Here is an 18865-nt window from a genome sequence, read left to right on the forward strand (position 1 = left end):
GATGAAATAAGTGTATTTTTTTGTGATTTTAATATTTTCATCACGTTTTTGAGCCTTAGTCTTCCACTGAACGTAATAAAACCAGATTAATTTCATTTTTCAGTCATTTCGTATGAGACGATTTGGAAGTTGGATGTTTCTTTTTTTTTTTGTTTTACTTTCTTCTGTTAATTCTGTTTTTTCTTTCATTTTTTTTCTATTTTTTAGATATCAGAGGACAATTAACGTTCACTGGCACTTGTTTTTTTGAGATTCACAATGCAATGCATATATTACTTTAACACTAACATGCATTTTATAGTAACAAAATTTGACAATTAGCATTAATTTCATGTTTATTAAGGTTGGTTTAAAGGGACAAGTTTTACCGATAGATGTCACTGCAGTCTTCGTATCTTTCTCATGTATTTTTTTACCTTTCACGAAAATTCACAATTTCTCTTATGAATTTCAACCTAGAGACTTCAAATTTTTAGAGAGGAAACTTCATAACCTATCGAAGTCAACAATCCGTGGCGATTTTTTATTCAGAATTTTCTTCATTATTGAAATGGCTTGATTTTTGAAATGGATATCCAAACCTTTAACAATATAACTGTTTCAACAATGAAGAAGAGTTTAAATAAAAAATCGACACGGATTGTTGCCTTTGATAGGTTATGATGTTCCTTCTCTAAAAATCTGAAGTCTCTAGGCTGAAATTTATAAGAGAAATCGTTAATTTTCGTGAAAGGTAAAAAAATACATGAGAGCGATACGAAGACTGTAGTGACATCTACCGACAAAGATTCTCCCTTTACACCAACCTTAAAGACTCATTTGTCTACCTGCCCTTTGTTGGCGTCAATGGAATATATTTATGAATCCTATAAATCCTGATGATTTTTACGAAAATTCCCTTTATTCCATTTCGAGACTCTCCCACGAGTTTGCATTACTGATTGTAATGGGATCACAGAACAGTATTGTAGGTAGTTTAATTTCGGGAATGTACCTGTAGATGGCAGGAGAAGCTTGTTTAGCACTTGTCATTGTATTGCATTACAAGAGAATGTTGAATTTTCTTTTCCACATTACTCGAAAGTTAGAAAATGTGACTTTCCTCGAGCTGCTCAATTGAAACTATTGCAAGAACGTGTATTTCGATGTACACTCTCCGCGGCATATTTTTAAATCACGCTTGACTCTAGCCATAGGAGCTAAATACGCTGTTCTGATTGGTTGAAGTTATTCGTTTCTCGCCACGTAGCATACATATAGCAGAAATTAAAGGCTTGTTGCTGTCGGATCTCGTAGCAGAGCATTCTAGCTCAACAGGATAGTAATAATAATCGCTTCAGGCGTGGGTTCAAACTCGGTCCAAGGAAAGTTCTTCTTTTATTTTTTAAAAATTTTCATAACACTTTCTTCATTAAAATAAGATGAAAATAATACTAAAAAAAAGTGATTTACTTACGTTACGCGCGCAGTTTTGCTATACGAATCCATAGTATAAGCAGTAGTAGTATGAGGAGGAGTAGATGTAGTAGTAGTAGTAGTAGTAGTAACGAGTTAGAAACCCCGCAGGGCTCGTTTTGTTCCACCTTGACCCCATGCAACCAATTTGAAACATGTAATTTGATTCCTATGGCTAGAGTTGAGAGTGAAAAAATATGCCTCTCCGTGATCTAAGCAAAACGAGAGGCGAATCAAATATTAAAACGTCGTCATACTTGGCATTTATGTCGGATTAAATTAAGGCACACAGTGAACAAGTCTATGTCAAAACTTATATTAGTGATGGCCCCAAAAATTACAGTTTACAAGCGTTTAAGTCCAATATTAACGTCACCAGTTTCATTTGTAAGATAAGGAAGTTCACCCTAAATTATCAGGTCGCTAAGCAATTGAACTTTAGCACTATGAATCAAATGGTATTAGATAATTGGTATAGTCAAATCGCAATCACAATTCTACTTAAACTACAGGGTGAACATAAAGTCTTCCCCTGATACCCAACATTAATAACTAGAATAATAAGAATGATAGAAGCATAAGGTTCGCATCAAATAATAGGAAAACTCAAGAAGTTTTTTCTACCTGATTTAGAGAATTTCCACACGTGCTCCATTAGTTGTTCTCAAGACATTCACGTTTGAAACTTGTGTATCGGGGACTGTCTTGTGTTAATGCATGAACAATCTGCACATTATATGCGTATAACTTCAAGCGTTTGTGTAAAATTTTTAACACAGGCTTGGGATGTCCAGTTCACGTGATGCGCAACACAAGGATTTCCGTGGGATTCGGGTTAAAGCAACACGAACAGCTTTCACACGTTCCTCACTAACTTCAATCACGATCTAAAACACTTCTTGTTGCAATAAACTTACTATATCATTCCTTTATGCTCTTAACATTTGGTGGCTGCTGTCCGTACTTCTATGTTCATTGAACTCTGAAGGGAGATTTTGTTTCATGAAACAACAACATATACTTCGCTTTCTGCTATGCTGACTCCGTTTTTAAACAAATGATTGTCGCGCTGTGATCAGCTGCAATAGATGGCAGCACAGGCTGTGGGAAAAACTTGAAGTATCATACAAGCAATGTTTTCATTCCGGGACCGCGCCAAGGTTGGACGACGACAAGTCTGGACACTTTTTGTGTCCAAGCTTGTCGTTGGCCAACCTTGTCGTCAGCGACCCAAAATGAGATATGTCAAAGCATCTCGGGGTCGATCGCGACAAGCCTGGACACGTTCAGGAATGTGTCCAGGCTTGTCGTTGGCCAACCTTGTCGTCAGCGACCCAAAATGAGATGTGTCCAGGCTTGTCGGGATCGACCGCGACAAGCTTGGACACCCAGGAATGTCTCCAGGCTTGTCGTCAACGACCCAATTTTGAAATGTCTGTTCCATCAAACTCTACCAGTTAAGGCGTTTCCAGTTCATACATACATGCCCTTCAATATAGAGTTGCATGGCTCGCATCAATATCACGGTGGTATAAAAATAACACTGCAGCATAATCAGAGAGAACAGTTGCCCTTGTACATTGATAACACTAACTGCCCTTGTACACCCGTACAAGTGAATAAACAGTTGTATTTGTCAGATCATTTAATTTAGAAAACGAACATCTGGTTGCTTAGTGGATTAATACCAAGGTTCTTCGAGACCTTTCGTATTCACCCACCAAGTGACCACAAATGATGGTTAGTTGTCCAATATTGAAGGATATGACGAACACAACTATATATCCATTTATTTATTAAGTGTCCAGGCTTGTCGTTGGCCAACCTTGTCGCCAGCGATCCAAAATCGATACCGACAAGCCTGGACACCTCAGGAATGTGTCCAGGCATGTCCTTGGCCAACCTTGTCGTCAGTGACCCAAAATGAGATGTGTCCAGGCTTGTCGGGATCGACCACGACAAGCTTGGACACCTCAGGAATTCGTTCGAGTCCGGCGCAAGAGGAATTGAGAAGTGTCCAAGCTTGTCGTTGTCCAAGCTTGTCGTCGTCCAACTTTGTCGGAAGCGACCAAAATTAAGTGTCCAGGCTTGTCGTCGTCCAACCTTGTCTGCGTCCCTTTCATTCCACATGCTTCTATCGTTATTTGTTTTGTTATTATTAATGTTTATTATCAGGGAGAGACTTTATGTCTACCCTGTATATATGAGCAATTTAATTAAGATCTTCCAGTAATAAACATCTGTAACTTTGAGAAAAATGAAAAGATTTTTCTGTCCTGTTAATACTATGGTTGTATGAAATTTACACCTAAAGTTTAACTTTAAGATCTAGATTCCACAGGGTACCGTAAGACGGGGTTACTTTGCAAAAGATTTAAGCAATTTTAAAGAAAATCGCATGTAACTTACAAACGTAATGATTTAGAGTACTGTATTTTAAAAATATAATAGCTAGATACATATATAAGGGAAACATTAGTGCAGGTTCATTAGTAAACATTCAGTATAATCATAGTTATTGAAATATAAACTTTAGTGCAAAGTAACCCCATAGGCGGAGTTACTTTGCACAACATACAAAAAAGTATGTTCAACATACGAACATAACGTTTCTGTGCAATGTTTTCCCTCCAGTATTTATACATTTTACTTTCTACACGTACCAGTACTTACACTTAGTTTGAATTATCGATATTTGTAAAGAAACTTATGTATATTCAGAACCACATTCTAATAGTTTAGTCTATGTCCCACAAAAATGCCAACTCAGGAACAGAAAAAAAAATCCCCGTGAACTGATTTGCCTTGGTTATTCCTTATGTCCGAGAATATCATCCCAACCGTAATCAGTTGAGTATCACAATCAGTGGCGTATTTACGATTTTGTTTCGGGGGGGCTTTGCCTGAAAATGTGAAAATTCTGCAAGATATTTCATATATTTACTATAGTAAGTAAGATTTCGGAGGGGGCTTAAGCCGGGAAGCCCCCCCCCTAAATACGCCACTGATCACAATGTAAACACAAGCAGTGGCACACCAAAGATTTTTTAAAAGACTTCACATTTTCTTTCACGTTTCGTAGCTTTGTTTTCGATAAAATGCTCACTTGGTTTCTTATCGTTGGCCATTATTATTACATGAAATATAAAGTACTATTGAAAGAGTGAAAACGCATATCATTATAAATAAATATTTTAAAAAAACGAAGCGACTCGGGATAGAAACGAAAATGTTGACGAATGACAAAGACTAATAGACATTAAGCAGTGGGCAGTGATTGTGAGCCACTGATCATTAGGAACTTAAGTTGAAATTTTCCCTCAGAAATGATCAAAAATTCCATTTGTATCACCCGCCTTTTCTTAGTATTTGCTCCCTTCCATGGACCAATGGACAAGAAAAGACCAGTCCCTTGAACTTCGATAATGTGCATTTCATTTACACTGACCTTTCTCGACCCTTAATTGTGGTTATTAAACTGAAGCACTATGCGGGTACATTGTTTATGACAAGGTGAGCCATCCTACAAGTCATTTCTCTCTACTGTAATAATGCTACCTAATCCATAAGCAACACGTGCAGTTGACTTCCTTTTGTTTGTTGATCCATTCCCATTTCAAAGACATATTTGGAATGATATTCTGTAGCAAGGTCGCGGTAGGAAATGTTGGGAGAGGAATGAAGAGTCTGTTATAGTTGTATTTTGTGCATATGTTGGGATTGTGGAAAGAATGTCACTATCTTTAGTCGTACTGCCGTAGTCCTTAATATAACATCTATTGAAAAGCTATATTTCCCTACATTTTATCTTATATTCGTAAAATCTTTCTTTTCCCCTCTTTTAAAAATCTTTCCTAAATCTCCCTGCGCCGTGGGAAATTTTCCTCAAACTATCATCACTAGTGTGGCATTAGCGCCAATTGATGTATGAGTTCATATCAATTGTAAAGGGGTATTTTACAGCCAACCCACACAAAGATTCAACTTTATTGTCCTTTTGATGTATTTTATCTGCATCTCAGTCTGTAGAATATTTATTTGAAGCTATTTGAAAAAGTTTTTCATCATAACATTCACATTTAAAACACAAAATTCATTTTCAAGTTTGGCGCCCTCTTTATCTGGCGCCTCCTGCGAATGCGTAGTTCGCAGGATTCTAAATCCGACCCTGCTTACGAGTGACTTTACCACAAGAACAGAACATAATACAGTACTGTGTACTCATTCCCTTTCATCAGCGGTGATTATTCCATGGAACGGATCGAAGAACACGTTTCCTCAGTTCTGTGCCTAAGAGAGATTTAAATTATTCTAAAACCTGCATTTTCTAGGGGGAAAGTCCACTCACTGTCTTACTGCAAACAAGCTCCGTGTCGTCTGCTCTACAAGGGTGCAACGTCGTTCATATTAACATTCAAATGATGTCAGTGGTGAGAGGGGTGTTTTCTTCCGAATGAAACCGAGCAGGCACGAGCATAGCGACGAAGCAGAGGAAGCTGTGCGTTTGGGCATAGTGGAATTTAGCCTATCATGCAGTTCAATTTGCTTATATAATTTTAATTTGCTAAGGAGTAAAGGCACTTGTTCATCCTTTTGAATATCGTTGTATATGATATTATCACACTTGAGATAAAAATCATGAAACTTCAGGTTTCCATACTGCAAGATAAGCCTGTGCAAATAAGACGACAACGGAACAGGTGACTGGTAACTGCTTTTGGTTCACGAATTCATCTTGCACAGAAATGAACCATTCAGTGTATGATAGATCAAGTGAAACTATTCTTTTGATTTACTGAGTTTTATGGTAATGCATGGTTATTTTAAATGGCAGACCTACTCCTCACATCACAAAATTTAAAACGAAAATAAAATCTTACATTTACAGGCATTTTGAAGATAGGCATAATTCTACGAAACGGTTAACTGAGTGTTCATCAAGTGATACATTGCCATATTAGTCATGTTAGTTTTGCTACTTAAAAGGCGTTTGGAAGTCTCAGAATTCAATGATGAATTAGAATGTAAATAGTGGGTGCAGGGATAGCCCAAGTATTATCTCCTTCCAGGTATTGTGTAAAGATATATAACTACACATGGATGGACGGTCAAGTAAATTATCAACATTGCTATGCCTATGCCATGTAAGGGGAGGGCTACCAAGTCAATGAACAATTACATTGAACTGCTGAATTTGATTGTAAGATGAAGTTGGAAACCATTTGTTGAACGCAGCTTCGTTGCTAGACCTTCCTATGGAATTCAAAAATGACATAAGCAGCTCTGCAGCAGAGGAATTTTTTTTTTTACAAAATAAGGGATGAAATTATCAGTTCTCCCTATGTCGTAACATTACTTTTTAAAAAAGCATAAGAACTTTGAACAATATTATAGGTGAAAAAATGATTTACAAGATTTACAGATGTTACTGGAAATCGATCAGCCTCAGTATTGACCAAGCATGTGTAAAAATGAAATGAGGTTTTTAACGTCCCACGTTTATGTCGTTAAGAAGACTAATTATGAAAGAATTCGTGGAATAACAATGTGGAAGAAAAAGGGAGAACTTCGGAAAGTCAATGAACATGACGTTTTTAATATTAAAGACATGCTAATATTTCCTTGTTTGACAATGCCGAAAGGTACATTACTATTCACAACCTGTGCCACGATCGGAAACAGCACCACACGCCACTGCCTTTTATCAATAGGCTGAACCATAGTACCTTTACCACAGTCAAGAGAGAAGGGTGGTCCTAGCTCTCTTAGCCAAAGAGATTAGGTTAGGCTGTACTCAAAGCCATGACTCCGACCAGGAACCAGGGATCGTACATTCGTATAATCATATAATATGAAAGAAGATTAAATAGATCAAAAGTCTACGAATTTATTTCTGACATTTTTTTTCTACCCATAGAAGTGAACTAGATGGAGCACCCAAACTTACATAAGTGCATATGCTAGTCTTACATTGTCCTATCAAATTTTTAGTTGCGGCAATTTCGAAAATTTAAGGATAATTCTATGCACCCTTCCCTAAAAGGAAAGAAGCAACGTACTCATTGACCAAATTTAGAGAGCTTGGTGCTACGTACCCTGGACCATGAGACTTGAATCAGCGACCTAGGGACAAAACCCGCCAGTACTTAAAAAAAAAATAACCAGACCTAGGTATTATATACATATAACCAGGCCCGCAAGCAGAGGGGAGTTAAGGGGGCCTGGCCCCCTAAACTTTTCTTGGCTCCTCCAGACGTCAATACGAAAAAACATAATTTAGATATTTGTAAGAGAATTTTTAATTAGACCTACTTCCCCCCCCCCCAACATATTCTGCACTTCCAAACCTCTGTGGCTAGTTTCGCGCCTACATTTAACATACATTTTAAATTCGTTAGTTATATAAATGATTCAGTGCAATAGACAACAACAAGAACAACAACAACAAAAAAAGGTTTTATATAGAATGCTACTTCTCGTATGTTTGATCAAACGTGATTCGTTTTCTCTGTGTAGAGAATGAACTCGCCCTATCTTGATCAGGCGTGTATGTCAGTGTAGTATATGAGCTGTGATAGAGTATTTCTGTTTTCTTACTGGGCCGAGATTGCCGTCCAAACTGAATCGCTTTCGGGAGGAGTACGTTGTATAACCTTTCCAAATGTTTAAATTTTCTCGCTGGGGCAAAAATGCTGCCATAAGTGAGTCTCTTTGGGGAGGGTTGTGGCCTTTTACGACTCAAAGTTTTTACCATTTCAATGATCAAGAAACAATGTAAAAGCAAGGGAAAGATCAGGGGTTAAATTTAGATATGTGAGGGGCAAAAATAAGTTATATATATATATTTACAGGAGGAATGAGTTGATGTTAAATAAAGGTAATTGATTGCTGTTTAATTTAAGAGGTCAATGGAATAAAAATCACTGTATGGATGTGAAATATGCGAAAGATTATAGGCAGGGCTGTAGTGGAGGGTACACGGCGGTACACGCCGTATACCCTCTGCTTAAGCTTAGTTATTAGAGTGTACCTTCTGCTTCAAAGCGAATAGTACTTTCTATTTTTGTTTCGTTTATTTATTTATCTAATTGGTTCATGACTCCAATGATAACCCGGCGTCGGAATGTGGCGTCCCAATTGTCCAGTTCTTCAGAACTGCAGTCAGCCACGTGTCCTCGAGGCTGGAGGTTGTGCGGGCCGATCACCCGGCATTTAAAACCTGTGGTCGCTCACAATAGAAAGATAAGCCTCCGATGTAAACTGCTTTTTTTGGATGCCAATCTTGCTATTCCTGTTTATGATAAATGGGATTGGTGGTTTTAAGATGAATTGACCCGGAGCCATGGGGTAACATTTGCCAAAAAGAGAACATTTTTTTTTTTACTACATTTTGGTATCAGAGCGCGTGCACATCCAGCAGGTATAAATGGAATGGTGCTGTGAATGGTTGCTGGGAGTCTTGAGAAGTGGTCATTTAAGTAATACGTGTCATCAAGAAAATAAACATGAACTGCTTTTATATTATAAAACAGTAAAGTGCCCTGTATACTTCAATTGAATTAATACATGCGTTTTACATTGTTCATTAAAAATGCCTTCTATGTCTTTTATGACAGTCATAGATGACAAAATAGTGTATACCCTCTGAAAATTTTAGGACTACAGCACTGGTTATAGGGACTATTGGTAGTTATCGGAAGTGTACTTAAGGGTGTACCGTATAAATACAGTGATACAAGTACTGGCTAAACTTAACGTACCTAATCCGAAGATAACCTGAAATTAGCGTAATTTTAACATAAAAGGCTGGTCCGCAAAAACTAAATATATGCCAAGATTAGTACTAAAAATGTATGTTATTTTTAAATTTCTGCGTTTCCTCAATTAAATTGTCTCAGTTCATCTTAATATTGTATGGAATATGTTACATGCCTATTAAGTATTGTAATTTAAGAGCAAAGAGATTAATGTAAAGACAGAATACATTGAAATGAGTATTATATCAGAATTGCCCAAAATTCGAAGAATAAATATAACTTTAAGAAATCAAAATATGTAAATACACTTGAATTTGTGCTACAACTAACCTGATCTTTGATTACGTTGTTGAAATCCACAATGAGAATTTTTGTTAGTATATGATTATATTTTTAAAAACAATATATATTTATATCATTAATTCTCGTTGTTTTATTAGTTTAGCCTATAGACACATGAAAAACCAACCAAAACTTAGGTCAAATATTTTTACGCTTCTTTTGAAGGTGTACTCATCAAGTGCAAACATTAATATCCGTTGCTTATGTTCTGTATGTTAAAATTCATTCATAACATTTTTGGGTTTTTTAATAGGAAGGTCGCAGCCTCTGTCAAGTCTACTATTGCACAGTAAATTGTTATAAAATAGATTATTTGAAGAACTAATTAAATAGATTGCTCTAAATAACAGTTACGGCATTAGCTGTAACCAAAATGGAGCGGGTATAAACCCGAATTCATCTGTACTAAATGATATTGTTATATAGTAAATTCATTGAAGATAATAGTGACGTCAGGTATCTGTGTTCCTTTCAGAAAAATCTTCCGGGGGGGGGGAGGAGGGCACTTAGTATTCGGAGCCGCACAAATATTTTCACACGATACTATTCTATTTATTATTATATTATGGACGTATTATTTTGGTCTCTTCCGGGGGGCACATGCCTGGATGAAACACTGTATTGAATCCAAAATAAATAAATAAACAGCACTTGTGTTAAACAAAACATTGTATTACACGGTGGTTCACGTTCCTTATATAGGATATGCTGTAGTCAATTTCCGTCTTGTATACATCTGATGAAAGTCAAGTTCTTGCTTTCGTGTGCTGGATCTTTTCTTTATATTGGTATTTTAAATTTATTATTATTAGGTCTGTTATAATCATATTAATCCATTCTTTTGTAAATAGTCTAATTATAAATTTGATTACGTTCCAGTTGTTAGATGTGAGGGTTTGTTAATAGTAAATAAATTCTATTCTCCAAAGCACAAAATTAAAAATATATTTGTAAAAAAGAAAGTTTAGATTTAAACCATTTTTGAATTATATTCCACGTTTTGTTTTCCTGAATATCCGTAATACATCATGAAAACTTCCAGTACCCAGTCTCTGGTTCATTTTATAATTTTGAATTTCTTTAATTTCATTTTCCTTTTTCTATATCCGTATTTGAAGAAAGAAATTTTAATTGCTACTTCTATGTGAATGTCATATCTGATATTAACCAAATTATCACAACTCTTGCTTGCAATTATTAGGAAAATGTATTTCTACCAGGATGCTCACAAGCGGGATTCAAGGTGCAGGTTGTATCCATAAGAATATATGAGGAGAAAGGAATATAATTTTTTATTGAACAAATACAATCAAACTGGAGAATGGGAAATTTGGGAGAAACGAAGGTGCATGTGGGTGGGAAATTATGATAAATTTGTTGGGAGAAAAGTATGTTGGAGAGCAGAATAATAAATTTGGGGAGATAAAGGTAGATTTGATGGACAGTGTGATTAATTTGGAGGTAGAAAAGATACAGTAATTGGGCGTAAAATGGCATACTAGGATAAAATGGCATAGGGTGGATTCTAGCGGAATTGTACATTTGGCAACGCTGAGAACACGTGTGCTGAAGCTACTGTGGCTGCACTGAATCTGTGTAAATGGGGTAGTGGTGAGCACAAAAACCGGTTTTTCGTTTTTTTAGGAAAACCGAAATCGGTTTTTGAAAAGTTTTAAAAACGGTTTTTCACCGAAACCGGTTTCGGTTTTCTTCAAACCCGGTTCGATTTTCTTCAAAACCGGTTCCAGTTTTTAATTTGTTCTATTTCTGACCAGAATAGTGTTTCGTTGTTCTCCGGAAACCGATTCCGTTTCTACAAAAATAGTTTTATGTTTTTCCCAGAAGTTTTCACCGAAACCAGTTTCGGTGAAAACCGAAATGTGTTTTGGATTTCGGTTTTTCTAGAAACCGGCTTCCGGTTTTTATAAATACCGGTTTTGCCCATCCCTAGTAAATGCCGACGCGATAGAGTTCTCCACTGCATAGAGGGAAAATAATTTAGAAAAGGAAGTAGTTGAATTTTTTTTAATTTTGATAAAACAGTTTATTTCTTTAAGAGATCGTGTAGCAATATGCAAACTACTGCTACACATAACGACATATTTACAATAAATAAATAAATAAATAAATCAGAAACCGACAAAATACGTCTTGAGTAGGCCTAACAAGTGAAAATGGCATACCTTCTCCCCAGGGAAAAAAAATGGCATAGTAAGACCAGATCTATAGACCAGATCTCTGAAGTCCCAAGTGTTTCTCGCCAGACAACGAAACAGAGAAGAAAGGGAACAGAAAAATTCACTCTTCTTACCGAAAGCCCCTATTTAAATGATAGAAAGAAGCCGAAGAAAAGAAAATGAATCTCCGGAGAACATCTGAAAGAAATTTAAGAAAACATTAACTTTTGATGCAGAAGATAAATGTGAAGAACTAGTGTTAAGCGATGATGATGATTATTATTCTCGTCTCCGGTGCTTGGGGTCCCTGGTTCGATCTCAGCTCGCACCGTGTGGACTTTGTGGTGAACAAACACCGTGCTTGTGAGTTTTCTCGGGGTTCTCCCGTTTCCTCCCAATTTCTTCAATCTACCATTTCATTTATTTCTCATCATCACCGTCTCCTTTAGCCTAACCGGCATAACCACGGGACGTAAAACTGAAAGATTTCATTTCATTTTTTTTTCATTGTCTCGCCCAGAAGAGGACTGACTTCAGTGCATGGCCTGTCTGGACTGTCAAAAAAGATAAAAGTTTACGTTTGTGAACTGTGTAATATTGGGTAAAGCAATAGGGATGCGCACGAGACAAGATTTGTGGCTGTCTCGACTCGAAAATGTGCCGTAAAACTGATGTCTCGACTCGAAAAATGTATATTTCTCTATTGGAAGAACTGTGTCTCGACTCGAATTTTGTCAGGAAAATCCTGTCTCGACTCTTCTCGCGCGCATACCTAGAAAGCTGATGTAACTCGTTTAAAATATTGTATTCAATTAACCATTGTTTTAAATAATGTTTACTATTCTCTTATCTATCGTAAAAAGATTTCCACTATTACAACTCATATTGTTTATTGAGTTGCAGCATTAATTTAGAAAAGCTGATATTGTTTAGGGAAGTTTAAAATTCAAATACAAATGTTTTTAAATTTCATATCTTTGGCTGTAACAATAATTAATATGCCATTTTACCCATACGTATAGGCCTAAAATGGCATACTGAGTTCAAACATGTTTTTTACGCAAATCATTTTTAGTATTTCTTCTGAAGCTTTGAGGCATTGCCGATCTCTCTCTCTCTCTCCCTCCCTCCCTCTCTCTCTCTCTCTCTCTCTCTCTCTCTCTCTCTATATATATATATATATATATATATAGAGAGAGAGAGAGAGAGAGAGAGAGTGCGTCCAAAAAGTCTCTATACACCTGAATCGTGGCAAGTCAAAGTCGCATTCAAAGTCACATGAAATAAAATTTTATGCGAAGGTTTGCAACACTGCTATATTATCGCCTTGCGTGAAGTTCCTTTCTTAGATTCCAGTCGGCATAGTGACGTTGAAGTGATTGTTGCATCTAGTTAGCGGTCTCTGAAACAATGTTGTTAACTTTGGAACAACGAATATTCCTGGTTGAACATGTGTTCCGTGAACAAGGTGAGTACAAACAGACAGTCAAAGATAAGTTTGCAGCTAGGTTTCCGGATACACCTGTTCCGAATCGTCACACTGTAAGGGCACTGATCGATAAATTTAGAGAAATTGGAACGGTAATGGACTATGATCAAAATGGTAGACCGTCAGTGCTCGATGAAGAAAAAATGCCACACATATCGGATGCAATGCAACGTAACCCCCAAAAACCACTTCGAAAACTTGCCCAGGAAGAAGCAATAAGTGTTGGTACGGCACAAAAGGCGGTTCGTAAGAAACTGCGTCTTATCCCGTATAAGGTGAGAGCGGTGCAGCAGTTACTTCCTCCCGACAGTGTAAAACGAGTGCAGTATTGTGAATGGATTACACGGTTTGTTATGGACAAGTCTGACGATGTTTTGGATTTCTTTTTTTTTCTTTTTTTCTTTTTTTCTTTTTTTTTTTTTTTTTTTTACTGATGAGGCCTGGTTCCATTTATCAGGTTACGTCAATGCCCAGAACTCACGTTTGTGGTGTGCAGAAAACCCACATGTCATACATGAAGTTCCTCTGCATGACCAGAAGGTAGGGGTGTGGATTGCAATATCCAGAAGAAGAATAGTTGGCCCCATATTTTTCAGACAAACAATAGATCCAACTCGTTATTGTGAAATTATTCACCAGTTCATGGGAGAACTAACGGAAGACGAAATTCGTTAGTTAATTCGTTAATTCGTTAATGCTTGGATACAACAAGATGGCGCTACAGCACATACAGCTCGCCAATACATGAGATTACTGCAAGAGGTTTTTGGAGATCGAATAATTTCAAAGGGATTGTGGCCACCTTGGTCTCCTGACTTGTCTCCTCCGGATTTTTACTTCTGGGGTTATGCAAAGAATTCTGTTTATAAAGTGAACCCCCACACGCTACAACAACTCGAAACAGCTATTCAAGATTTTGCTCATAGCATTCCACATAAACAACTTGTGAGAGTATTTGAGAACAAGAAGAAACGTGTGCAAGCATTTTGGAGGGTCATGGGGGACATTTCCAACATTTGCTGTGAAAATGTGTGTGTATATATGCTACGCCTTGTACATAGTGCTTTTATGCCATAAAATATAATAAATTTTGAGTAAAATAATTTTCTCGTTGCTTTGAATATGTGACAATTCAAGTGTATAGAGACTTTTTGAACGCTCTGTATATATATATATATATATAGGGCGGATCCAAGGGGGCTATAGGGACAATAGCGCCCCCTTGACGCTCAGGTATACACTGGATAAAATGGGCTTCAATCCTGCTTTACACTGGATAAAGCTGCAAACTATGGTTTAGCCCCTCCCTTGATCATATCATGGATCCTCCACTATATACGGGTATATATATATATATATATATATATATATATATATATATATATATATATATATATATATGGGAAACAATTAATTTACCTTTGAATTCGGATTCTTTTGCGTTACAGCTTTTCAGGAAAATCAATAATAAAAACTGGTATGCCATTTTACGCATACTTCCTATACATTTGGGGAAGCATGATTAATTTGGGGTCCGTAAGATAAATTTGGGGAAGAAATGCATAATTTGGGAGAAAGTATGATAAATTGGGGTAGATAAAGGGGGCAGCAGTAATTTTGTCACGGGAAAATTTGTCATGGTAATTTCATCATTGGTAATATTATCACCAAAATATTAGCATATAGGTAGTTTCGTCACCGCAAATTTTCTTACGATAATTTCAGCACCGGTGTCTTTTAGAACATAATACAAGTACAACGAATGAACTCAAAAAAGTTTTTGAAATTGCTTTCCTTAATTTTCAACTGAAGCAAAACTATGCATCATAATCGAAATAGTATTAAATATAATGGGCGAATTCTTGGGAGGAAGAAAGGTAAATTTGGCGGACAGTATAATTAACGCCACAAAATTCTCTGCGAACGATAAGCAAACATAATCCGCCTTATGCAGAGTCGTTTTGAAGTAATATTAACGTCATACTAAAGGCCTGACTACTGCAGGAAATATATGTTAGTGGAACTCTTTAGTATGGCACTAATCACGCTTCAGAATGACTCTGCATAAGAGTCAATAAGTCATCATCAGTAAGCATGTCTGTGTTGTCAACTTTTAGTCTGAAGTTTTTTTCTTTGTTATCGGCAAAGTCCGTGCTAGTGAGAAGTGACTCAATCACAGGCTCGTTAGGGGGGTGGTGGTAGAAGTTAGGGTGCCAGATCCAAACATATTAAATCGTTATCATATTATAGTTCGTTTATGAGCCTACCGTGAAAATTTTAGGGGGCAGTAAAAATTTAGGGGGTTCTCGGCCCTCCCTAGCCCCCCGTAGATACAGGCCTGCTTAATCGTATATGATTCTTAAAAATCAAGTTTAAAGAAACGAAATTTATGCTCTGGTATTTGAAGTAAGAAGAATGAACATGAACAATGAACAATGAACGAATGAAAGAATGAAAATATCAAACGAGAAACAATTATTTCTAAACATTAAACATGAAAGGTATGGAGAACAACTTTTCTAGTATCATTCGGCTCAGTATAAGATGATGATACAAGGGTGCCATGGAGTCACACAGCATTTCTGACAAATTTATTTGTTCTCGAATAAAGAAAATAGTTATTCACGAACTATTCTACATACATAGAAGATCGTAATATATTGATAATTCAGCCTAAAATTGAAAAAAAGTAAAACATGTCATACTTAAGATTCATTTCTATATTATTATTATTATTATTATTATTATTATTATTATTATTATTATTATTATTATTATTATTATTATTATTATTATTATTAATACAAGGTGGGAAATCCAAATCCAAAGGAAGATTTTGTGCATAGTGAGAAGGGATTTTATAGCATTCCAGGTTGGCATCACTGTAATATATCTCCTTATCACTGTTGCCACACTTGGTACAATTGTACCAAATTCAGCCCTTTTTGTCATTCGTCGGCCCGTTGGTACCACGCTGGCATTTTCAGCCCCTTTTGTGAAAAAGTTGGTACAATTCTACCCAATTCAGCACCATTTAACAAATACATGTCACATTTTCAAAAATGTCAGTAAGACTTACCCTACATCTCTTTCTTTTGATGTCTTTCATGGAAGGTTCTAGAACCCTGGGTCGGTTTTACATTTTTTACAAATGCCAGTTAACTTACCTTATATTCTTACAGTCTATTATCCTTCTTTGGTCATGAAATAAGCAAGAATAAGGTGCAATAACACTGGTCGGCATCAAAATCCTCCCACGAGGGTGAAAGGGTGTACCGGATAGATTTCGAGACGCTGATTACGAATATCTCGTCGAGAAAGTTTCAGCACGTGTCTTTTTTTTTTCGGGGTGCTGTTTCCATAATTGACAGAAAAATCGAATTTTTCGTATTTAATATGTGCTTTCCGTGTTTGGAGTGCATAATTCTGAATTTTTACGAGGGTGAAAGGATGTACCGCATAGATTTCGAGAAGCTGATTACGAATATCTCATCGAGAAAGTTCCAGCGCGTAAGTTTTTTTTTTTTTTTTTTGCGGGGTGTTGTTTCCATAATTGACAGAAAAATCGTATTTTTCGTATTTAATATGTGTTTTCCGTGTTTGGAGTGCATAATTCTGAATTTTTATCTTAATCCAAGAACTGTTACTAGGCTATATCCCAGGAACATTCTTTTCTCTAGCTCACGACCCCCCGGAAACGTACCTCCTCCCCTTGGGTTGCAAAGATTTATTGTCGTTCCACACTGCATACACAAAAACCTATGCGTTATTGACGGAGAAAGGTTTCGTAATCAACTTGCGATCATTCGTCGGCTCCCTTTTGTCTAGACGACAGACAGATTGTTGAAAAAAGGCGCCAAGATATACACCACGTTGCCGCGTGAAACAAATATTTCAGTTTCGAGTTGATCTTCGTGTTAGAAGGTGGTGTTACGTTGTGTCTGTGTATACCGTAGTTGAAAAATATTTCTGCGTGAAATATTGACGTTTGTGTTAAACGAACATGCCGAGAACTTGACAATTTATTCGACAGATTCATTCTGCTACATATGTGGGGAAGTGATTTTCAAGGGACAAAGTAGGCCATTGTCACCGTTCCTGAAGACAGCCTACCATCTGAACTTCGGGTGTAAAATCGGCGACCAGGATCGCGTTTGGGCTCCGAAACAAAGTTGTAACTCGTGTGCGGGTACTCTCACAGGATGGTTGAAAGGTATACATAAATCGATGCCGTTCGCCGTACCTATGGTTTGGCGCGAGCCCCGTGATCATGTTTCAGACTGTTACTTCTGCCTGACTAATATAAAAGGTTTTTCAAAAAATATGAAGTATAAAATACAGTATCCTAACTTGGATTTCGCGAGGAGACCTGTGAAACATGATGTTTGTCTGCCTGTACCCGTACCACCAGACTCATACACCCTGTGCAGTGTTTAATCCGGTGAAGAACCTGCTGCTTGTGAGGATGTTGCACAATCTTCGAGTACACAGTCAGATCCCAATTACGCTCCAGTGCCTGACACTAATGAACCGCATGTGATAAGTCAGGAAGAGCTGAATGATCTGATCAGAGACTTAAACCTTCTCAAGTCTAAGGCCCTGCTGCTTGCATCACGACTTCAACAATGGAATCTATTTAATTAAGATGTGAATATATCGATGTATAGGAAAAGAGAGGTAGGCCTCGCTCCTAATTTTACAAAGGATGGTGATTTGGTATATTGCAGTGACATTCCATCGCTTATGGGACAACTGAAGTTGAACTACAACACTGAAGATTGGAGAATATTAGTAGATTCCTCTAGGATAAGTCTCAAGGCAGTGTTACTACACAATGGCAATGAAAAGCCAGCCATCCCTATTGCTCATGCTGTACATATGAAAGAAACATACGAGAACGTGCGAAACCTATTGCAGAAAATAAAGTACGAACAGTTCCAGTGGTCTGTATGCGCTGACCTTAAGGTTATTGCCATGCTTACCGGCTTGCAAGGAGGTTACACAAAGCACTGCTGCTTCTTGTGTCATTGGGATAGTCGAGCCAAAGATCAGTACATTATCACAAAATGGCCGCCAAGGAAGCAACTGGTTCCAGGAGAGATGAACGTATTGTGGATCCGGAGAAAATATTCTTACCAACCCTTCATATCAAATTAGGGCTCATGAAGGTCTTCGTCAAGGTCCTGAACCTGGATGGTGAAGCATTTAATCATCTCAGAAAACTATTCCCAAGACTCAGCGAGGCCAAGGTGAAAGAAGGTGCTTTTACGGGACCTCAAATCAGAGACGTTTTTCAGGATACTACATTTTCATCTAAGCTTAATGAAGTGGAAAGTGAGGCTTGGGAGACCTTTCGAGAAGTGTACAGTAACTTTCTAGGAAATCATTAGTCACCTTATTACAAATACATTGTGGGCAGGTTAATTACTTCATTTCGTAACATGGGATGTAATATGTCCCTAAAGTTACACTTTCTGCATTGCCACCAGCTTGGGGGAGGTCTCTGACAGAACACGGGGAAAGGTTTCACCAGCAAATAGCTACCATGGAGAGGCGCTACAGTAGTAAATGGAGTGTGAATATGTTGGCAGACTTCTGTTGGAATGTGACACGCGAGACACCCTGTAGTAATTACAAGAGGAGTA

Source organism: Thermobia domestica, chromosome 5 (genome assembly GCF_964235325.1).
Source record: "Thermobia domestica chromosome 5, izTheDome1.hap1.1, whole genome shotgun sequence".
Classification (NCBI taxonomy): Eukaryota; Metazoa; Arthropoda; class Insecta; order Zygentoma; family Lepismatidae; genus Thermobia; species Thermobia domestica.